This window comes from Pseudophryne corroboree, chromosome 1 (assembly GCF_028390025.1).
Source record: "Pseudophryne corroboree isolate aPseCor3 chromosome 1, aPseCor3.hap2, whole genome shotgun sequence".
Lineage (NCBI taxonomy): Eukaryota > Metazoa > Chordata > Amphibia > Anura > Myobatrachidae > Pseudophryne > Pseudophryne corroboree.
Window position 1 is genome coordinate 855302906 of NC_086444.1, and position 24384 is coordinate 855327289.

At 49.1% G+C, this 24384-nt stretch overlaps 1 protein-coding gene across 1 annotated transcript in view; it reads left to right on the forward strand.

Annotated features, from left to right (window-relative positions):
* The first annotated feature begins 3876 nt into the window (after positions 1 to 3876).
* PAQR3 (progestin and adipoQ receptor family member 3) overlaps positions 3877 to 24384 on the forward strand; it is a 127683-nt gene continuing 107175 nt past the window's right edge. The window contains exon 1 of the mRNA XM_063919963.1: positions 3877 to 4086. The gene's annotated coding sequence lies outside the window, so the exon portion shown is untranslated. The remainder of the gene's footprint in view (positions 4087 to 24384) is intronic.

Consider the following 24384-nt stretch of genomic DNA (forward strand, 5'->3'; position numbering starts at 1 on the left):
ACAAGAGAGATACCCTGGCCCTGGGGGACAGGCGGATCATCTGATGAATCTGTAGATGTGACCCGGACCACTTGTCCAGAAGGTCCCACTGAAAAGTCCTGGCATGGAACCTGCCGAATGGAATGGCCTCGTAAGACGCTAACATCTTTCCCAGAACTCGAGTGCAGTGATGTACCGACACCCTGTCTGGCTTTAACAGGTCCCTGACCAAGCTATGAAGTTCCTGGGCCTTTTCCATCGGGAGAAAGATCCTCTTTTGTTACGTGTCCAGAATCATGCATAAGAAAGGCAATCGGGTCGTTGGAACTAACTGTGACTTCGGTAGATTGAGAATCCAACCGTGTTGTTGCAACATCCTCAGGGAGAGAGATACACTGTCCACCAACTGTTCTCTCGATCTCGCTTTTATCAGGAATCGTCCAAGTACGGGATAATTGTGACACCCTGCCTGCGCAGGAGCACCATCATCTCTGCCATTAATTTGGTAAAAATCCTCGGGGCCGTGGAAAGCCCAAACGGCAACGTCTGAAATTGGTAATGACAATCCTGCACCACAAATCTCAGGAACGCCTGATGAGGTTGATATATGGGGACATGAAGGTATGCATCCTTTATGTCTAGGGACACCATATAATCTCCCCCTTCCAGACTTGCGATGACCGCTCTGAGCGATTCCATCTTGAACTTGAACCTTTTTAAGTATAGGTTTAAGGATTTTAAATTCAGAATGGGTCTGACCGAACCGTCCGGTTTCGGGACCACAAACAGGGTTGAGTAATAGCCCATCCCCTGCTGCAGCAGGGGAACTTTGACCACCACTTGTTGAAGGCACAACTTTTGAATTGCTGCCAAAACTACCTCCCTCTCTGGGGAAGAAGTCGGCAGTGCCGATTTGAAAAACCGGTGAGGCACCTCTTCGAATTACAGCTTGTACCCCTGGGAAACAATGTCTATTGCCCAGGGATCCACCTGAGAGTGAACCCAGACTTGGCTGAAAAGACGAAGACGTGCCCCCACAGGAGCGGACTCCACCTGCGGAGCCCCAGCGTCATGCGGTGGATTTAGTAGAAGCCGGGAGGACTTTTGTTCCTGGGAACTGGCTGTAGCTGGCAGCTTTTTCCCTTTGCCCTTACCTCTGGCAAGAAAGGAAGATCCCTGAGCTCTCTTGGATTTATGCGACCGAAAGGACTGCATCTGATAATGTAACGCTTTCTTGGGCTGTGAGGAAACATAAGGTAAAAAGGTTGATTTACCTGCAGTAGCCGTGGAAACTAGGTCCGCGAGACCTTCCCCAAACAATTCCTCACCCTTGTAAGGCAAAACCTCCATATGCCGTTTCGAGTCGGCATCACCCGACCACTGTCGGGTCCGCAGTGCTCGCCTGGCAGAAATCGCCATAGCGTTCGCTCTGGACCCCAGTATGCCCACATCCCCCTGAGCCTCTCTCATATAAAGGACCGCATCCTTAATATGGCCCAGGGTCAATAAAATAGTTTCCTTATCCATCGTATCCATATCAGCAGATAAGGTATCGGTCCACGCTATTACAGCGCTACAACCCCAAGCCGACGCTATTGCCGGCCTGAGTAATGTACCGGTATGTGTGTAAATCGACTTTAAGGTAGTTTCCTGCTTGCGATCAGCAGGATCCCTGAGGGCAGCGTTATCCTGAGACGGCAGCGCCACCTTTTTGGAAAGGCGCGTCAACGCTTTGTCCACCCATGGGGAGGATTCCTGTCCTTTATCGGGAAAGGATACGCCATAAGAATCCTTTTGGGAATCTGCAGTTTCTTGTCTGGAGTTTCCCAAGCACTTTCAAATAACTCATTTAATTCAAAAGAAGGTGGAAAGGTAACCTCGGGCTTCTTTTCTTTGAACATGTGGATCTTTGGATTAGGTACAGCGGGGTCATCTATAATATGCAGCACATCCTTTATAGCAATAATCATATAATGAATACTCTTTGCCAATTTTGGCTGCAACCTCGCATCATCATAATCGATACTGGATTCAGAATCCGTGTCGGTATCTGTGTCGACTACCGGAGAAAGTGGGCGTTTTTGGGACCCAGAAGGCCCCTGTGACATAGGGAAAGGCAGGGCATGACCCCCTGTACCGTCCCTGGACTCTGCTTTGTCCAAACGTTTGTGCAATAAATTCACATTTGCATTTAAAATATTCCACATATCCATCCAGTCATGTGTCGGCGTTGCCGACGGAGACACCACACTCATGCGCTCCACCTCATCCCTAGGAGAGCCTTCCGCTTCAGACATGCCGAAACGCACGTACCGACACACCACACACTCAGGGAAAGCTCTAATCTGGAGACAGTTCCCCCACAAGGCCCTTTGGAGAGACAGAGAGAGAGTATGCAGGCACACACCCAGCGCCAATAACCCTGGAAAAAATTACCCAGATACAGCGCTTCTTTATATATGTACTGCGCCAAATTATGTGCCCCCCCCCTTCTTTAAAACCCTCTGTCACCGGTGATCAGCAGGGGAGAGTCCGGGGAGCCAGCTTCTCAGCGTGTGCTGTGGAGAAAATGGCGCTGGTGAGTGCTGAGGGAGAAGCCCCGCCCCCTCAGTGGCGGGCTTCGGTTTCGCTCTTTTAAAACAACTGGCGAGGATTCACTGTAAATACCACAAAAAAGTGTATATATATATATATATATATATAGCCAGTCTTAGAGGTATACATTGCTGCCCAGGGCGCCCCCCCCCCACGCCCTGCACCCAACAGTGTGCGCTGTGTGTGTTCTGTGAGGGAGCAATGGCACGCAGCGTTACCGCCGCGCGTTACCTCAGTGAAGCTCTGAAGTCTTCTGTCTTCCTATACTCACCCGGCTTCTATCTTCTGGCTCTGCGAGGAGGACGGCGGCGCGGCTCCGGGACGAACCGCTAGGGGAGACCTGCGTTCTGACTCCCTCTGGAGCTAATGGTGTCCAGTAGCCTAAGAAGCAGAGCCTATCACTTAAGCGGGTCTGCTTCTCTCTCCTCAGTCCCACGGTGCAGGGAGCCTGCTGCCAGCAGGTCTCCCTGAAAATAAAAAACCTAACAAAATACTTTCTTTCAGGAAGCTCAGGAGAGCTCCCTGTAGTGCACCCAGTCTCCCCTGGGCACAGTCTTAAACTTAAACTGAGGTTTGGAGGAGGGGCATAGAGGGAGGAGCCAGTGCACACCCATACCTAAAGTTCTTTTTTAGTGCCCATGTCTCCTGCGTAGCCCGTCTACTCCCCATGGCCCTTACGGAGTCCCCAGCATCCTCTAGGACATAAGAGAAATGAGGGCGCATAACAAGCCTGCCCGAAGCAGAACTAGCCCCGAGCTGGACATGGTTCTAAAAATATGGGGAACAACGAGTAAGGGTCCCCCATATTTTTAGAACCAACACAGGGCTCCACTAGCAGGGGGAGTAATGCCACAGCCAGGGGACACACTTGATGTCCCCCAACCTCCCACAGGGATGCTGCGTTTGGGAGGTATGGGCTCTCCCATTGCTGTAAACGGGTCCTGGGTTGGAAGACCGCTGCCGTTACTCCGTCAACACTACTCCATCGCTGAGGCGTGCGTATAACGGCTTTGCACAAGCGCAGTAACCAAACATCGCTCCACTGGGTCCACAATCGACATCTCTGAATCAGGCCCATTGTGATTTTATTTATTTAAAGAGCGCAGACATATAAAAGAGAAAGTTAGCATGTTCTTAAAAAACCTAGGCAGCCCTAACAAGATGTAGCCTTATGTACTAAATAAAGCAATTACATTTTGCTTAGTTTGCAAATGACATCAGGGGAGACTGTTATGTACACCACAAAACCGTTATACTTTACATCACGTACAGTAAGTAACGGTTACTACCATCTCTATAATAGCACAGGGTAGACTAGCTCCAATCAGTCACCACCGGGAGAAATAATAACCAAACCCGCCCCTGGCCCTGGGCCCTTCCTACTGCCGGCCGGGCGCGATGAAGTCACGGAGGCGGGTGACGCAGCACGCCGGCTGGCCGGGCAACTCGTCTCACACAGTGATGTGATGTGTTCCATGTAGGGAGCAGAGGAGAGGGTGCAGCAGCTTGCAGGTGAGTGCCGGGTAACGGAGCGGGCGGCATGTACACCCCCTCCCCTGTGCGGCTCTGTGTCTCTCCTGAGTCTGTCCCTCTATGGGGCTGCATACATGTTATCATGCTGTTTGCTGTGGCTGTATAGCCAGGCAAATAGGGCAGTATCCCAGCCTCAGACGGGTGTCCCTGTCACATGACACATTGTTGCTGTTTGCAACGTTTATATCTGTTTGGGGGATATACTATTTATACATTATGGGTGCAGCATGTAAAATATAGCACTCCCATATTCGATTGTGCACGATTTAGGTAACTAAACATTTATATGCTTAAATATCGTGACCACTAAACAAGAGGAGTTGTTGTGCAATGATGAATCATTATAATAAAATAACATTTAATGAACTTTGTACCATACACTAGTGTAGTAGTGTATAGTATTATAAACATTTCACTGTGTAATGATATAATTATGCAAATTGTTTGCTCTACCACTTAACGTGTAGTAATTAATCATATTAACCAATATTCAATTTAAATGAATGCAACAGACTACAGTGGATGCATGAATTGCAAAATATAATGCTCACACAAAACATGTTAAGCATAATATATTTGCAGGTCAATACTCACAGAAACACACTTTACATTGCATTTTGGGGTTGTTGCCACAAGCCCATTTGCGGTAGCGGTAGGGCATATCTTGTGCTTCTGCTTCGGAACCAGATGTATAACTATGGGTGACGCTGAGTGTATGCAACTGTACGCATCCACTTGTGACTGGAGGGGCATAAATGCGCTCTAAGGAGGTGTTCTCAGTAGTTCAGAGAGGGCATATTGATAGAATTGCCGACTATGTGTAGTTGTGCATATGTGTAAATACATCATTTTTTCTCGTACGTCCTAGAGGATGCTGGGGTCCATATTAGTACCATGGGGTATAGATGGGTCCACCAGGAGCCATTGGCACTTTAAGAGTTTAATAGTGTGGGCTGGCTCCTCCCTCTATGCCCCTCCTACCAGACTCAGTTTAGAAAATGTGCCCGGAGGAGCCGGTCACAGCTAGCTTCTTTAGAAAAGTTTATTTTAGAGTTGTTTTTTTTTTTTTTTTTTTTACAGGGAGGCTGCTGGCAACAGACTCCCTGCATTGAGGGACTGAGGGGGGGAGCAGTGTCTACCCTGCGGGGTCTTGAGCCACTGCCTCCGCTGACTGTACATTGAGCTCCAGAGGGAACAGATCGCGCCCTGCCACAGGGGAATGCTCACCCCGGCAGCCAGCCGCCACCCCCTCAATGAGCTGAAGTGTGGCGAGTTAGTCATTGTCCCCCCTTACAAGCGGGGGGTCAGTGTGAAGAGGGCGGCTTAAGGGTGGGAGCGCGGTATTAACCACTCTCCTGGATGGCTCAGCGGTACTGCGGTGCAGCGCTGTGGGGGGCGCCCTGAGCCAGCAAGGTACCCTACACTGACCATTTCCAGCCTGTCGGGGTCCGTGGATCTCAGCCAGCACAAAATTCCTCAGGCCAGTCTAATCTTCAAGAGCGAGAAGACAGCGCCATTGATGGGGCGGAGCTTCTCAGAGCGGACCCAGCAGCGTTCAGCGCCATTTTTCATGCCTGCAATCACTACTAGTGGATGTCCAGGTTCCTCCAGTGCAACTCCAGCTATCTCTACGGTACCAGGGGGTTGTAGAAGGGGGGGGCGGGAGGCTGTGTTATAGGCTGTGTCACCTATTAAGCGATACAGTTAGCGTGGGTTAGGGTCTCCCTATAACTCTAATAGCGCTGCATGTGGGTTGGCTCCAATCTCTGTGTGTCTCTGCCATTGTTGGGGGGAAACTCTGTCTAGTGAATACCCTGAGTGTTTGTGGGGTGTTTGGTGCGTGTGACAACATGTCTAGGGACACTGTTTCATATGCTGCAGAGGATTTATCTTCCCAGGAAGACTCCATACCATGTAATCAGGATTGCACTGTTCTAGTGCAGATCCCTGCTAGAGAGCCAGAATGGTTAGTCTCTCTGAGGAGGGACTATTTCTCAGATTTCTGACAGGGTTACTAGGACTGAGCATGCCACTCAGATCCTACAATCCTCTATGGTTGTGTGGTCTGATACTGCTTCCTCGGGATCCCCTGCGGTACATTCTCAAAAACGTGAACTTGCATTACTTACGCAGGATGACATGAACACCGACTCTGACACTGCAGATGGTGACGGGGATGTGTCGAGGGGGACAGCATCACTTGCTAGAGGGGTGGGATCAGTACGTAATCCCCCTGGGCAGAATCCCGACCACACAATCCCGACAGGGGTGGCGAGCGGAAAGCAGCCCCTTGCGGGCTCGCTTCGCTCGCCACGCTGCGGGCGCGGTGCCTCGCTACGCTCGGCACACTATTATATTCGCCCTGTATGGGTGTCGTGGACACCCACGGAGGGAGAATATGTCGTGATTGTGGCGGTCGGGATTCCGGCGTGGGTATTTCGACCGCTGGGATCCCATCCAGCGGGATGTTGACCGCATCCCAGAGGGGTGCAGTTGATGATTGAAGCTGTGAGGGATATTTTACATATTTCTGACACAGCTCCTGAACAGGTGGAGGAGGCCTTCTTTACAGATAATAAGAAGGCCCCCCCCCCCACCTTCCCTGCATCCAAAGAGTTAAACGCTATCTTTGAAAAAGCCTGGGAAACTCCGGAAAATAAATTTCAGATCCCTAAGAGGGTCTTGGTTGCTTTTCCATTCCCAGAGGAAGATAGAAAGAAATGGGAGTCTCCGCCGATAGTTGACGCCTCTGTCTCCAGGCTGTCAAAACAGGTAGTTTTACCAGTCCCGGGATCTACCGCGTTGAAGGACCCGGCAGATCGCAAGGTGGATACTACGCTAAAATACATTTACATGGCTTCCGGGGCTATATTGCCGCCTACTATAGCTTGTGCTTGGATTGCAAAAGCTATTGCCATGTGGTCAATCACTCTGCAGGAGGAGTCGACTTCGCTGGATAAGGGTGACGTTGATGTATTTTTACGCCCTATTCAGGATTCTGCAGGGTTCCTGGTGTATTCAATGAAGTACCTGGGTTCCATAGCTGCGGGGATCTCCTCCATGTCCGTCTCGGCTCGCAGGGGTCTCTGGCTGCACCAATGGTCTGTGGATGCGGAATCCAGGAAGAGCGTGGAGGGCCTACCCTATACAGGTCAGGCTCTCTTTGGGGAGGCGTTGGATGCGTGGATTGCCACGGCTACCGTGGGTAAGTCCTACTTTTCTCCCCTCAGCTGTGCCGGCTACGAAGAAGCCCTTTACACAAACCACGTCACAGTCCTTTCGTCCCGCAAGGCCTAGAAAGAACAAGCCTTCGACCACCTTCTTCAGGGGTGGTCGTGCCAAAGGAAAGAAACCTGCTCCCACCGGTTCCCAAACCCAGAAGCCCGCTTCTGATACGCCTAAGTCCTCCGCATGATGGTGGACAGCTAGGCCTGGAGGAGGGTCAGGTGGGGGCAAGACTCCGGCAGTTCACCTACGTCTGGGTGTTGTCTGGCCTGGACCCCTGGGTACTGGATATAGTGTCCAGGGGGTACAGACTGGAGTTTCAAAATCCCCCACCTCACCGTTTCTTCAAGTCAGGCTTGCCAGCTCTGCTGGCAGACAGAACAATTCTTCTGGAGGCCATCAGAAAATTGGTGGTGTCAGAGGTCATTGTTCCAGTTCCACCTCAGCAGTGGAACAAGGGTTATTATTCAAACCTTTTTGTGGTACCAAAACCGGATGGTTCGGTAAGGCCTATTCTAAACTTAAAGTCTTTGAACCCTTATCTCAGGGAGTTCAAATTCAAGATGGAATCTCTGAGAGCTGTCATTTCAGGACTAACGGAGGGGGAGTTCCTGGTGTCTCTAGACATCAAGGATGCTTACCTCCCACATTCCCATTTGGTCGCCGCTCCAGACATATCTCAGGTTTGCACTGTTGGACGATCACTATCCGTTCCAGGCGCTGCCGTTTGGCCTCTCCACAGCACCAAGGATTTTCACCAAGGTGATGGCGGAGATGACGGTTCTCCTCCGCACACAGGGGGTGAACATAATTCCATATCTTAACGATCTCCTGATCAAGGCGTCATCCAGGGAGAGGTTGTTGCGATCCATCGCGCTCACGACACAGCTGCTCAGGAAGCACGGCTGGATCCTGAACCTTCCAAAGTCTCATCTGGAGCCGATAAGGAGGCTGTCTTTCCTGGGAATGATCCTCGACATGGAAATGCAGAGGGTATTTCTCCCAATGGAGAAAGCATTGGTGATTCAATCAATGGTCCGGGATGTCTTAAGGCCTACCCGGGTGTCGGTACATCAATGCATCCGCCTTCTGGGGAAGATGGTTACTGCCTACGAGGCTCTGCAGTACGGCAGGTTTCATGCTCGACCTTTTCAGCTGGATCTCTTGGACCAGTGGTCAGGCTCTCACCTACACATGCACAAGAGGATTCGCCTGTCTCTGAAAGCCAGGATTTCACTCCTCTGTTGGCTACAACTTCCACACCTTCTGGAAGGCTGAAAGTTCGGAGTTCAGGACTGGATCCTTTTAACCACAGATGCAAGTCTAAAAGGTTGGGGAGCAGTTGCTCAGGGGGAAACCTTCCAAGGAAGGTGGTCGAACCAAGAATCCCTTCTCCCAATAAACATCCTGGAGCTAAGGGCTGTGTACAATGCCCTTATCAAGCAGCACACCTTCTACAGGATCGGGCTGTTCAGGTGCAGTCGGACAACGTGACCACATTGGCCTACATAAACCGACAAGGCGGAACGAAGAGCAGGACTGCAATGTCAGAGGTCTCAAGAATCCTCCTCTGGGCAGAAAGGCACGCTGTAGCGATGTCGGCAATTTTCATTCCGGGAGTAGACAACTGGGAAGCAGACTTCCTCAGCAGACACGATCTCCATCCAGGAGAGTGGGGCCTGCATCCGGAGGTGTTCGAGGAGGTAACCGGTTGGTGGGGGGTTCCTCACATAGACATGATGGCCTCCCGCCTCAACAAGAAGCTGGGGAGGTACTGTTCCAGGTCTCGAGACCCTCAGGCAGTGGCGGTGGACGCACTGGTAACACCGTGGGTGTTCACGTCAGTGTATGTGTTCCCTCCACTTCCTCTAATACCAAAGGTTCTTCAGCTGGTAAGAACAACAAAGGTTCTGGCAATCCTCATTGCTCCAGACTGGCCAAGGAGGGCTTGGTATGCGGATCTGATGGATCTTCTGCTGGAAGATCCAAAGCCCTTACCTCTTCGGGAGGATCTGCTACTGCAGGTGCCGTTTGCCTATCAAGACTTACCACGGCTACGTTTGACGGCATGGCGGCTGAACGCCAGATCTTAGCTCTGAAAGGTATCCAGAGTGAGGTTATTCCTACCCTAATTCAGGCTAGGAAGGGGGTAACGTAAAACTGGATAAATCAATGGGGCCAGATGGGATACACCCAAGGATACTAAAAGAGCTAAAAGATGTGCTGGTGGCACCATTAACAGAATTATTTAACCAGTCACTAAATACAGGTGCCATTCCGGAGGGCTGGAAAAGAGCAAATGTAGTTCCACAGTACAAAAGTGGAAGCCAGTAACTGCAGACCAGTAAGCTTTACATCAGTAGTAGGGAAAGTAATGGAAAAACTACTAAAAGAAAGTTGTGGACTATCTTAAATCAAACCACTTACAGTATCCAAAACAGCATAGATTTACTGGTGGGAGATCATGCCAAACAAATCTTATTGACTTTTTTGACTCTGATGAAAATAATAGATCAAGGGGGAGCTGTAGATGTAGCATATCTAGACTTTAGTAAGGCATTTGACACTGTCCCACATCACAGACTGCTAAATAAACTTGAAAGTGTGTGGGTGGATTATAAAATAGTTAAATGGATAAGAACCTGGTTGCAGGATAGGAAACACAGTTGTAGTAAATTGAGTGCAATCTATGGAGGGAAATGTTACCAGTTGAGTACCCCAGGGATCTGTACTCGGACCAGTTCTCTTTGATATCTTTGTTGGTGACATTGCAAATGGTATTGAAGGGAAAGTATGCCTTTTTGCAGATGATACAAAGGTATGCAACAGGGTAGACACACCAGGAGGGGTAAAAAAAATGATTGATGACCTAGCTACGCTAGAAAAATGGTCAAGAACGTGGCAACTACAGTTTAATGCCAAAAAATGCAAAATCATGCACCTGGGTCTCAAAAACCCAAAGGCTAAATATAGTATCAAGGGTACTATAATAGAAACTACTGAGGAGTAAAGGGATTTAGGAGTCACTATTTCAAGTGACTTAAAGGCAGAAAAGCAATGCAACACAGCAATGAGAAAGGCAAGTCAGATGCTTGGTTGCATAGGGAGAGGAATCAGTAGCAGGAAAAGAGAAGTAATAATGCCACTGTATAGGTCATTGGTGCGGCCTCATCTGGAATACTGTGTCCAGTTCTGGAGACCATATCTCCAGAAGGATATAAATACATTAGAGAGTGTACAAAGAAGGGCAACTAAAATGGTGTATGGCCTACATCACAAAACTTACCCGGAAAGGCTAAAAGATCTTAACATGTATAGTATGGAGGAGAGAAGGGAAAGGGGAGACATGATATAAACTTTCAAATATACCAAAGGTTTTAATAAAGTTCAGGAGGGAAACATTCTTCAAAGGAAGAGAAGTATACTCGAGGACATACACTGAAATTGGAGGGAGGCAGGTTCAGGGGAAATTTAAGGAAAAATTATTTTACAGAAAGGGTAGTGGATAAGTGGAATAGCCTCCCATCAAAGGTGGTAGAGGCTAAAACTTTAGAGCAATTTAAACATGCTTGGGATAGGCATATGAATATCCTTACAAAGAATTAAGGTTCAAAAAGGGTTGAGATTACCTAAAGGATAAAAAAAAAAGGGGCAGACTAGATGAGCCAAGTGGTTCTTATCTGCCGTCAAATTCTATGTTTCTATGTAACGTCTAAACATTACCACCGTATTTGGAAGAAATATGTTTCTTGGTGTGAATCCAGGAAATTCCCCTTGGCCGTTTTCTCCTTTTCCTGCAAGCTGGAGTGGATATGGGCTCCATCAAGGTTCAAATCTCTGCTTTGTCTATCTTTTTTTAAAAACAATTGGCTGTCCTCCCTGAGGTTCAGACCTTTTTGAAAGGGGTCCTGCACATCCAACCTCCCTTTGTGGCGCCATGGCTCCCTGGGATCTAGATGTGGTGTTGCACTTCCTACAATCAGCTTGGTTTAAGTCTCTACTGGAGGCTCACGTGGAAGGGGGTCACTTTGTTGGCCTTGGCTTCTGCCCGACGCGTGTCGGAATTGGGGGCTTTATCTTGTAAAAGTCCTTTTCTGATCTTCCATGAAGACAGGGCGGAACTTAGGACTCATCCACAGTTCCTGCCTAAGGTTGTATCGGCTTTCCATATCAACCAACCTGTTATGGTGCCAGTGGCTACTGACTCCTCAATTGCTTCAAAGGACTTGGATGTTGTGAGGGCTTTGAAGATCTATGTGCAGAGGACAGCTCGTCATAGAAAAACTGACTCTCTCTTTGTCCTCTATGATCCCAAGAAAATTGGGTGTCCTGCTTCTAAGCAGTCTATTTCACGCTGGCTCAGGTTCACTATCCAGCTTGCATATTCTACGGCAGGATTGCCGTGTCCGAAATCGGTTAAGGCCCACTCTACTCGTAAGGTGGGTTCTTCCTGGGCGGCTGCCCGGGGTGTCTCGGCCTTACAGCTTTTCCGAGCTGCTACTTGGTCTGGTTCGAACACGTTTGCTAAGTTTTACAAGTTTGATACTTTGGCCATTGATGACCTCAAGTTTGGTCAAGCAGTCTTGCAGGAGCCTCCGCGCTCTCCCTCCCGTACTGGAAGCTTTGGTACATCCCCATTGTACTAATATGGACCCCAGCATCCTCTGGGCTGGCTCCTCCCTCTATGCCCCTCCTACCAGACTCAGTCTAGAAACTGTGCCCGAGGAGACGACATACTTTGATAGAAGGAATTACAAAGATAGTGGCGAGATTCATACCAGCTCACACAACACACAAATCCGGCAAACATGCCGGAAAACTCAGCAACAGCTGAAACAGTACTGAAAACAGTAAATAACACAGAACTTACCTAGGAACCAGGCCGTACTGAACTACAAAACCAATGCAGGAAAACGAAACGCTGGGCGGGCGCCCAGCATCCTCTACGGAATACGAGAAAAGGATTTACCGGTAGGTAATTAAAATCCTATTTTCTCTTACGTCCTAGAGCAGAGGTTCTCAAACTCGGTCCTCGGGGGCCCCGCACAGTGCATGTTTTGCAGGTAACCCAGCAGGTGCACAGGTGTATTAATTACTCACTGACACATTTTAAAAGGTCCACAGGTGGAGCTAATTATTTCACTTGCGATTCTGTGAGGAGACCTGCAAAACATGCAGGGAACATGGGACATAGAGGGAGGAGCCAGCCCACACTATTAAACTCTTAAAGTGCCAATGGCTCCTGGTGGACCCGTCTATACCCCATGGTACTAATATGGACCCCAGCATCCTCTACGGACTACGAGAAAAGGATTTACCGGTAGGTAATTAAAATCCTATTTTTTCGGACTGTTTATTGATAGGGGCAGTCAGGGTTGGACAGGCCCACAGAGGCACAGGGGAAACCGCCGGTGGGCCCCACTGTTTGGAGCCCCACCTCTTCTTCTAGGGATCAGGTTCCAGACTGTGCATGTGAATTATACATATGTTACCTTATACTGTATAGGACTATGGTTAGGGTTGTTTCTACCCCCCCCCCCCCCCCCCCCCCATAGACATTCAAAAATGCGCTGCCAAAATGGGCATGTCCTCGCAGGAAAAGACTAACTTACACCCCAGTTTTTGACCCTGCAACAACAGACCTCGGCCACCATAGGGAAAAAAAAAATTCCAGCATGTTAAACCCCACACAGAAATATCTCTTGCACCGTATTATGTCCCCTGCACCATATTATGCCATACACCGCAATGCCCTTGATACATTATGACCTACAGTAAAGCTTTTAATTACTTTTTGAATTACCTGCTCATTGCTAAGGGTTTCATGCGTTGGGTGTCGTGCTTGTTGCCTGGAGTTTCATGTGCTGGGTGTTGTACTTGTTGCCAGGGTTTTCATGCGCTGGGTGTCGTGCCTGTTGCCAGGGTTTTCGTGCTTGTTGCCAGGGGTTTAATGCGCTGAGTGTCGTGCTTGTTGCCAGGGGTTTAATGCGCTGAGTGTCGTGCTTGTTGCCAGGGGTTTAATGCGCTGAGTGTCATGCTCGTTGCCAGGGTTTCATGCTCTGGGATCCATGCTCGTTGCCAAGGTTAATTTTCATTGCTAGGGGCTTATACTCGTTGCCAGGACTTCTATCCTGCTTCCCCTCCTCCCGCCTATAGTACTCCGCTCGGGGGGGAAGGGTGCGGAATATCGTGAAATGACACGGTCACAACGCAACCACGTCATTCCGCCCCCTAGCGGAGTACTATGGGAGAGAGGAGCGAGAGCAAGATAGGAGCCACAAATTGCAGCAGTGGGCGCCCTGTGCGATCGCACGGCTCGTCCGCCGCTGGAAACGTCACTGACTATGGTATAGTCTAAGCAGTGCAGTTATTAATCTGGTACATTATCATGAATGCCCTAGCAGTATTTGCCATAGATAACTATCAAGGGGCACAGACCATGCACTCTCTAAGGGTAAGCTTAGCCATTCAAGTCCCAGTCTGATTCTGGGGGCAGTCTATCTGTAGAGGAGCATACAACTTTAAATAAAGGAAAATATGCAGGTTTTCACCCGTTCATGCAATTCTACTATCAGTCCCTATATATTTTTTATAATATTTTGCACATATATTAATAAATCTGTGTATGCAAGTCAATTTGGATTTATCGGCCTAAACTGCATGTTCATGCCGACTGTGGATGGTATCGTTAACGATATTGTTTAGTGTGTACGCACTAGATCGGCCACACTATGGGGTAAAGGTATGAACTGTCGATATTGAAGGGGGGGGGGGGGCGGTGTTATCAGCGCACGATATGTGCGCTATACCACTTCCCATGTATATGGCTGTGGTGCGGGCACAGTGACGGGTGCATAGCAAGCCAATATGTGCTGCCAATGTATGCGTTCCGACACCTGCAGCTGTCGATGCCCATACACCACAGCAGGGACAGAGCTGTCTGGTTGTATCGGGAGCCGGCTCCGTACTATGGATCTCCCGTCAGTAGCGAAATTCCGTGCATGTGCAGAGGAGCTGGCCAGGCAGGGTGACGCAGCACTGAGATGATGCACTATGAGGTCAAGAGGGACATCGCCGGAGGGGGGGGGGAGCTTTCACTCCCCCGCTTAGGCAGACAAGATGTTAATACAGTAATGACACGAAGCAGGAAGTGTTATAGCGGCACGCAGCTGTAATACATTTATCCCTATATCTGGTAGGGGAAACAGTAGGCGATATTGCTGATGGTGCGAATCGCCTGGTATGTAGGCACTTTTAGGGCACCCAAACCACTGATTTTATTTTATTTATTTTTTGGGTACATTTCTTCTCGCCACCTCAAGGGGTAACCAGAAAAAATGTGTCTGTAACGGCTAATGGGTGCCTGATCAGAGCAACAATTGAATTGCTCCTTCAGACACCCATTAGTTAAGGCGCCCAATTGGAGCAATAATTGATTTGCTCCGTCGGATGCCTATTAGTTAAGGTGCCCGATAAATCAATTGAATTTCCTCCAAGGTGTTGTCAAATATGTTTAAACAATAATGAAAGTCACTATCGGATGTTAATATATAACAAAGTCGGTATTACTGTGTGGAAAAACGTATATTATATCTAGAGCACAGGTTCTCAGGACCCCACACAGTGCATGTTTTGTAGGTCTCCTCACCAGTAGCGGATCTTGCCACGGGCAAGCAGGACTTTTGCCCGGGGCGCCGCCTTCCGGAGGGCGCTGGCGCCGTCCGGAGGGCGCCGCACCATGGCAAGATCCGCCACTGCTGTGCCCTCCGCTGCCCGCTGTGTCCCCCGGCTCCTGCGGCTGTGGTCCCGTGAAGGGAACTAGACGCGTAGCGTCTAGTTTCCCTTCGCGGAGAGGACCTTTGCTGAGCGGTGCGCGATGACGTCATCACGCACCGCACAGCGAAGGTCCTCTCCGCGAAGGGAACTAGACGCTACGAGCCTAGTTTCCCTTCACGGAGAGGACCTTTTGCTGTGCGGTGCGTGATGACGTCATCGCGCACCGCTCAGCGTTTAAGCGGCGCTTCTACTGTACAGGGGGCGTAACTGACCACGCCCCCTGTATTAAGCCACGCCCCCATTCCCTGCCCGGGGCGCCGAGGGCCCTCGAACCGGCCCTGCTCCTCACAGAATCAATAAAATAATTAGCTCCATCTAGGGACCTTTTAAAATGTGTCAGAGAGTAATGAATACACCTGTCCACCTTCTGGGTTACCTGGAAAACATTGACTGTTTGGGATCCTGAGGACCGAGTTCGAGAACCTATGATCTAGAGCAGCGGTCGTCAACTAGCGATCGACGGGTATCTTGCCGCTGGAATCAGAGTAGCTCGCGGGCGGAATCCAGCCAACCATCTCACCTGGCATACTGACATTGCACACATGGGGATTTGGGGAGTGGGCAGCGTCCATGCGCGCCTGTGTGCGGCTGTGCGTGCCCGGGAGCGACTTACCCGGGAGAGCTAACTGCGCCGATACCTCCTCCATGTTTGTCCCTGAGCAGCCACGTCCACATGGAGTGTGACGGAGCATGCACCCCACGCCATCCTTTCCGTCCAAACGGGGGTGATGGCTGCATTTAGTAAGGCTTACACTCGGGGTTAATGCTAGCAGTAATATTATTAAAGGCTTCTGTGTGTGTGACAGCTGCAGTCGGCACAATGCAGTGTATTATGATGGAGCATAATGTGACTGTGCCACAACCTCATTATGCTCCATCAGTATTCACCTGCATTGTGCTGATTTTTGCAGCCATCACCACACCTATTTAGAGTCTAAATACAGTAGGTGTGATGATGGCTGCAATAATCATTACAATGCAGGTGTATACTGATGGAGCATATTGTAGCATAAGTTGACTGTACAGTTTGTTTTGGCACTGCTGGGGGGCATTATTTGTGTATCTGGCACTGCTGGGGGGTATTATTTGTGTATCTAGCACTGCTGGGGGGCATTATATGTGTATCTGGCACTGTTGTGGAGGTATTACTGCTGCAAGGCCACACCCACTTTCCGAGGCCACAGCCACTTTCACTGGAATGCGCGCGCATTGGGGAGAGGGAGTAGCTCTTTCAGAGGTTTTATTTTCCGAAAGTAGCTCACACCCCAATTAAGGTTGGAGACCACTGATCTAGAGCATACCTTCCAACATGAACCTCTCCAGGAGGGACAAAATCCTCTGCTTCTGGACTTTTCTCTTAATTTATGATTGGCGGTACCTGTGCTGAACAGGTTGATGAATAAGAAAAATGTTTCAGTACGGGTGATGGCAATCATAAGTTAAGAGGAAAGTCCAGGAGCAGAGCCTTCTGTCCCTCCTGGAGAGGGTCATGTTGGGAGGTATGCTAGAGTGTTATACAGAACGAAATATATATCAATCATGCGATCTTTCCTACAGGTTGTCATGTCAGGTGGGAGTTGAGTGACTGACAGCTGAGCAGACGTGCTTTACACAGTTTGGATATGGGTAGGGGCAGTGATGTCGCCGCTTGCATCAGACACTGTCCTAAAGATGTGGTTGGAATTGCAACTCTCTGTTCTTAGGCCTGGGAGATAATACAGTACTTTTAGGCAGTGCCTCACTAGGATGGTTAGCAGTCACAATCAGTGGCATCACTATGGGGGTGCGGGCTGCTTTTGCGTGTCATCCGCCGGGGGCAGACTCCAAAATATTGGCACCTGCTCAATTATGGGAGCTGGGTGCTGCACTGTAACATTACGTGCAGCACTCTTCTATTGTCGCACTATAGGAGCACTGCAAACAGTCTCTGGGGGCAGCCCAGCATCTCCTGGACCCCCAGAGTGGCAAAAACTGGGGTCGAACTGCAAAGCTATACTCCCTTATAAGCAGAGCATACCTACAGGGTGTGCACATGGAGTCTTCTGGGTGTCACCAACTTAAGTGATGCCCCTGGTCACAACGTCAAAAGCAAAATGTTGACATTGATGATGTCGACATCGGCAAAATTGTGACATTGGAAATATCGGTATTGTCATAATGTCAACATTTCCAGGACGTTTAGGGCTAGAGATTAAGGGGGACATGTACTGAGAAGTGAGCCACTGGAGATGTTGCCCATGGCAACCAATCAGCATTGACGTAACATTAATAATTTGCATACTATACAATTGTACAGAACAGCTGATTGGTTGCCATGGGCAACTTCTCCACAGGCTCACTTCTCTACTCTTTTCACTGCTTCATGAATAGACCCCAAAATAAGAAAAAACAAGCTGAATATCTGCATTATGAACACGTCAATGTGTTCAGTGTCCAAAGTACCACCATGCCGATATGAAGAATATTGATATTGTGGCTTGTACATATATGCTGATCTTCCATGAAGACAGGGCGGAACTTAGGACTCATCCACAGTTCCTGCCTAAGGTTGTATCGGCTTTCCATATCAACCAACCTGTTATGGTGCCAGTGGCTACTGACTCCTCAATTGCTTCAAAGGCCTTGGATGTTGTGAGGGCTTTGAAGATCTATGTGCAGAGGACAGCTCGTCATAGAAAAACTGACTCTCTCTTTGTCCTCTATGATCCCAAGAAAATTGGGTGTCCTGCTTCTAAGCAGTCTATTTCACGCTGGCTCAGGTTCACTATCCAGCTTGCATATTCTACGGCAGGATTGCCGTGTCCGAAATCGGTTAAGGCCCACTCTACTCGTAAGGTGGGTTCTTCCTGGGCGGCTGCCCGGGGTGTCTCGGCCTTACAGCTTTGCCGAGCTGCTACTTGGTCTGGTTCGAACACGTTTGCTAAGTTTTACAAGTTTGATACTTTGGCCATTGATGACCTCAAGTTTGGTCAAGCAGTCTTGCAGGAGCCTCCGCGCTCTCCCTCCCGTACTGGAAGCTTTGGTACATCCCCATTGTACTAATATGGACCCCAGCATCCTCTGGGCTGGCTCCTCCCTCTATGCCCCTCCTACCAGACTCAGTCTAGAAACTGTGCCCGAGGAGACGACATACTTCGATAGAAGGAATTACAAAGATAGTGGCGAGATTCATACCAGCTCACACAACACACAAATCCGGCAAACATGCCGGAAAACTCAGCAACAGCTGAAACAGTACTGAAAACAGTAAATAACACAGAACTTACCTAGGAACCAGGCCGTACTGAACTACAAAACCAATGCAGGAAAACGAAACGCTGGGCGGGCGCCCAGCATCCTCTACGGAATACGAGAAAAGGATTTACCGGTAGGTAATTAAAATCCTATTTTCTCTTACGTCCTAGAGCAGAGGTTCTCAAACTCGGTCCTCGGGGGCCCACACAGTGCTTGTTTTGCAGGTAACCCAGCAGGTGCACAGGTGTATTAATTACTCACTGACACATTTTAAAAGGTCCACAGGTGGAGCTAATTATTTCACTTGCGATTCTGTGAGGAGACCTGCAAAACATGCACTGTGTGGGCCCCCGAGGACCGAGTTTGAGAACCTCTGCTCTAGGACGTAAGAGAAAATAGGATTTTAATTACCTACCGGTAAATCCTTTTCACGTATTCCGTAGAGGATGCTGGGCGCCCGCCCAGCGTTTCGTTTTCCTGCATTGGTTTTGTAGTTCAGTACGGCCTGGTTCCTAGGTAAGTTCTGTGTTATTTACTGTTTTCAGTACTGTTTCAGCTGTTGCTGAGTTTTCCGGCATGTTTGCCGAATTTGTGTGTTGTGTGAGCTGGTATGAATCTCGCCACTATCTGTGTAATTCCTTCTATCGAAGTATGTCGTCTCCTCGGGCACAGTTTCTAGACTGAGTCTGGTAGGAGGGGCATAGAGAGAGGAGCCAGCCCACACTATTAAACTCTTAAAGTGCCAATGGCTCCTGGTGGACCCGTCTATACCCCATGGTACTAATATGGACCCCAGCATCCTCTACGGACTACGAGAAAAGGATTTACCGGTAGGTAATTAAAATCCTATTTTTTTCGGACTGTTTATTGATAGGGGCAGTCAGGGTTGGACAGGCCCACAGAGGCACAGGGGAAACCGCCGGTGGGCCCCACTGTTTGGAGCCCCACCTCTTCTTCTAGGGATCAGGTTCCATGTGCATGTGAATTATACATATCTTACCTTATACTATATAGGACTATGGTTAGGGCTGTTTCTACCCCCCCCCCCCCCCCCCCATAGACATTCAAAAATGCGCTGCTAAAATGGGCATGTCCTCGCAGGAAAAGACTAACTTACACCCCAGTTTTTGACCCTGCAACAACAGACCTCGGCCACCATAGGGAAAAAAAAAATTCCAGCATGTTAAGCCCCACACAGTAATATCTCTTGCACCGTATTATGTCCCCTGCACCATATTATGCCATACACCGCAATGCCCTTGATACATTATGACCTACAGTAAAGCTTTTAATTACTTTTTGAATTACCTGCTCATTGCTAAGGGTTTCATGCGTTGGGTGTCGTGCTTGTTGCCTGGAGTTTCATGTGCTGGGTGTTGTACTTGTTGCCAGGGTTTTCATGCGCTGGGTGTCGTGCCTGTTGCCAGGGTTTTCGTGCTTGTTGCCAGGGGTTTAATGCGCTGAGTGTCATGCTCGTTGCCAGGGTTTCATGCTCTGGGATCCATGCTCGTTGCCAAGGTTAATTTCTCTAACGTCCTAAGTGGATGCTGGGGACTCCGTCAGGACCATGGGGTTTAGCGGCTCCGCAGGAGACAGGGCACAATAATAAAAGCTTTAGGATCAGGTGGTGTGCACTGGCTCCTCCCCCTATGACCCTCCAAGCCCCAGTTAGATTTTTGTGCCCGGCCGAGAAGGGTGCAATCTAGGTGGCTCTCCTGAGCTGCTTAGAATAAAAGTTTAAGTTAGGTTTTTTATTTTCAGTGAGTCCTGCTGGCAACAGGCTCACTGCTACGAGGGACTTAGGGGAGAGAAGTAAACTCACCTGCGTGCAGGATGGATTTGCTTCTTAGGCTACTGGACACCATTAGCTCCAGAGGGAGTCGGAACACAGGTCTCACCCTGGGGTTCGTCCCGGAGCCGTGCCGCCGACCCCCCTTGCAGATGCCGAAGTTGAAGAGGTCCAGAAACAGGCGGCAGAAGACTTTCAGTCTTCATAAGGTAGCGCACAGCACTGCAGCTGTGCGCCATTGTTGTCAGCATACTTCATACCAGCGGTCACTGAGGGTGCAGGGCGCTGGGGGGGGCGCCCTGGGCAGCAATGTATTATACCTTTTTTATGGCTAAAATACATCACATATAGCCCTTGAGGCTATATGGATGTATTTAACCCCTGCCAGAACTCGCAAACTCCGGGAGAAGAGCCCGCCGTTTTAGGGGGCGGGGCCTATTCTCCTCAGCACACGGCGCCATTTTCCTGCTCAGCTCTGCTGTGAGGAAGGCTCCCAGGCTCTCCCCTGCACTGCACTACAGAAACAGGGTTAAAACAGAGAGGGGGGGCACTTATTTGGCGATATGATTACATATGTGAAAATGCTATAAGGGAAAACACTTGTATAAGGGGTTGTCCCTGTATAATTATAGCGTTTTTGGTGTGTGCTGGCAAACTCTCCCTCTGTCTCCCCAAAGGGCTAGTGGGGTCCTGTCCTCTATCAGAGCATTCCCTGTGTGTGTGCTGTGTGTCGGTACGTGTGTGTCGACATGTAGGAGGACGATGTTGGTGAGGAGGCGGAGCAAATTGCCTGTATTGGTGATGTCACTCTCTAGGGAGTCGACACCGGAATGGATGGCTTATTTAGGAATTACGTGATAATGTCAACACGATGCAAGGTCGGTTGACGACATGAGACGGCCGGCAAACAAATTAGTACCTGTCCAGGCGTCTCAGACACCGTCAGGGGCTTGTAAAAACGCCCATTTACCTCCGTTGGTCGACACAGACACGGACACTGACTTCAGTGTCGACGGTGAAGAAACAAACGTATTTTCCTTTAGGGCCACACGTTACATGTTAAGGGCAATGAAGGAGGTGTTACATATTTCTGATACTACAAGTACCACAAATAAGGGTATTATGTAGGGTGGGAATAATCTACTTGTAGTTTTTCCTGAATCAGATAAATTAAAGTGTGTGATGATACGTGGGTTTCCTCCGATAGAAAATTATTGGAGGTATACCTTTTCCCGCCAGAAGTGAGGGCGAGTTGGGAAACACACCTTAGGGTGGATAAGGCGCTCACACGCTTATAAAAACAAGTGGCGTTACCGTCTCCAGATACGGCCGCCCTCAAAGAGCCAGCTGATAGGAAGCTGAAAAATATCCTAAAAAGTATATACACACATACTGGTGTTATACTACGACCAGCAATCGCCTCAGCCTGGATGTGCAGCGCTGGGGGGGCTTGGTCGGATTTCCTGACTGAAAATATTGATACCCTTGACAGGAACAATATTTTATTGACTATAGAGCATTTTAAGGATGCATTTCTATATATGCGAGATGCGCAGAGGGATATTTGCATTCTGGCATCAAGAGTAGATGTGATGTCCATATCTGCCAGACGATGTTTATAGACACGACAGTGGTCAGGTGATGCAGATTCCAGACGGCACATGGAAGTATTGCCGTATAAAGGGGCGGTCCATCGGACCTGGTGGCCATGGCAACAGCTGGAAAATCCACTTTTGTTACCCCAAGTCACATCTCAGCAGAAAAGGACACAGTCTTTTCAGTCTCAGTCCTTTCGTACCCATAAAGGCAGGCGGGCAAAAGGCCAGTCATATCTGCCCAGGGTTAGAGGAAAGGGAAGAAGACTGCAGCAGGCAGCCCATTCCCAGGAACAGAAGTCCTCCACAGCTTCTGCCAAGTCCGCAGCATGACGCTGGGGCCATACAAGCGGACTCAGGTGCGGTGGGGGGGTCATCTCAAGAGTTTCAGCACGCAGTGGGCTCACTCGCAAGTGGACTCCTGGATCCTACACGTAGTATCCCAGGTGTACATTGGAAATTCGAGACGTCTTCCCCTCACAAGTTCCTGAAGTCTGCTTTACCAACGTCTCCCTCCGACAGGGAGGCAGTATTGGGAAAAAATTCACAGGCTGTATTCCCAGCAGGTGATAATCAAAGTACCCCTCCTACAACAAGGGAAGGGGTATTATTCCACACTATATTGTGGTACTGAAGCCAAACGGCTCGGTGAGATCTAAAAGATTTGAACAATTACATACAAGGGTTCAAATCAAGATGGAGTCACTCAGAGCAGTGATAGCGAACCAGGACGATATGGTGTCACTGGATATCAGGGACGCTTACCTACATGTCCAAATTTTGCCCTTCTCACCAAGGGTATCTCAGGTTCGTGGTACAGAACTGTCACTATCCGTTCAGAAGCTGCCGTTTGGATTGTCCACGGCACCCCGGGTCTTTACCATGGTAATGGCCGAAATGATGATTCTTCCTAAAAGAAATATGGACGCTTTCCTGATAAGGGCAAGGTCCAGAGAACAGTTGGCGGTCGGAGTAGCACTATCTCAAGTAGTTCTACGACAGCACGAGTGGATTCTAAATATTCCAAAATCGCAGCTTTTTCCGACGACACGTCTAATGTTCCTAGGAATGATTCTGGACACAGTCCAGAAAAGGATGTTTTCTCCCGGAGAAGAAGGCCAGGGAGTTATCCGAGCTAGTCAGGAACCTCCTAAAACCAGGAAAAGTATCAGTGCATCATTGCACAAGGGTCCTGTGAAAAATGGTGGTTTCTTACAAAGCGATCCCATTCGGTAGATTTCACGCAAGAACCTTTCAGTGGAATCTGCTGGGAAAATGGTCCGGATCGCATCTTCAGATGCATCAGCGGATAACCCTGTCTCCAAGGACAAGGGTGTTTTCTTCTGCGGTGGCTGCAGAGTGCTCATCTATGAAAGGGCCGCAGATTCGACATTCAGGACTGGGTCCCGGTGACCACGGATGCCAGCCTGAGTGGCTGGGGAGCAGTCACACAAGGGAAAAAAAAAAAAAAAAAAAAAAATTTTTTCCAGGGAGTGTGATCAAGTCTGGAGACTTCTCTCCACATAAATATACTGGAGCTAAGGGCAATTTACAAGGCTCTAAGCTTAGCAAGACCTCTGCTTCAAGGTCAGCCGGTATTGATCCAGTGGGACAACATCACGGCAGTCGCCCACGTAAACAGACAGGGCGGCACATGAAGCAGGAGGGAAATGGCAGAAACTGCAAGGATTCTTCGCTGGGCGAAAAATCATGTGATAACACTCTCAGCAGTGTTAATTCCGGGAGTGGAAAACTGGGAAGCAGACTTCCTCAGCAGGCATAACCTCCACCCGGGAGAGTGGGGACTTCAGCGGGAAGTCTTCCACATGATTGTAAACCGTTGGGAAAAACCAAAGGTGGACATGATGGCGTCCCGCCTGAACAAAAAACTAGACAAATATTGCGCCAGGTCAAGGGACCCTCAGGCAATAGCGGTGGACGCTCTGGTAACACTGTGGGTGTACCAATCAGGGTATGTGTTCCCTCCTATGCATCTCATACCAAAAGTACTGAGAATCATAAGAAGGAGATGAGTAAGAACGATACTCGTGGTTCCGGATGGGTCAAGAAGGACTTGGTACCCGGAACTTCAAGAGATGCTCACGGAAGAACCGTGGCCTCTACCTTTAAGAAAGGACCTGCTCCAGCAGGGGCCTTGTCTGTTCCAAGACTTACCGCGGCTGCGTTTGACGGCATGGCAGTTGAACGCCGGATCCTGAAAGGGCATTCCAGATGAAGTCATCCCTACCCTGGTCGAAGCCAGGAAGGATGTAACCGCAAAAACATTTTCACCGCATTTGGCGAAAATATGTTGCGTGGTGTGAGGCCAAGAAGGTCCCTACAGAGGAATTCCAACTGGGTCGTTTCCTACATTTCCTGAAAACAGGACTGTCTATGGGCCTAAAATTAGGGTCCATTAAGGTTCAAATTTCGACCCTGTCGAATTTCTTCCAGAAAGAACTGGCTTCAGTGCCTGAAGTTCAGACGTTTGTAAAAGGGGTACTGCATATACAGCCTCCTTTTGTGCCTCCAGTGGCACCTTGGGATCTCAATGTTGTTTTGAGTTTCCTAAAGTCACATTGGTTTGATCCACTCACC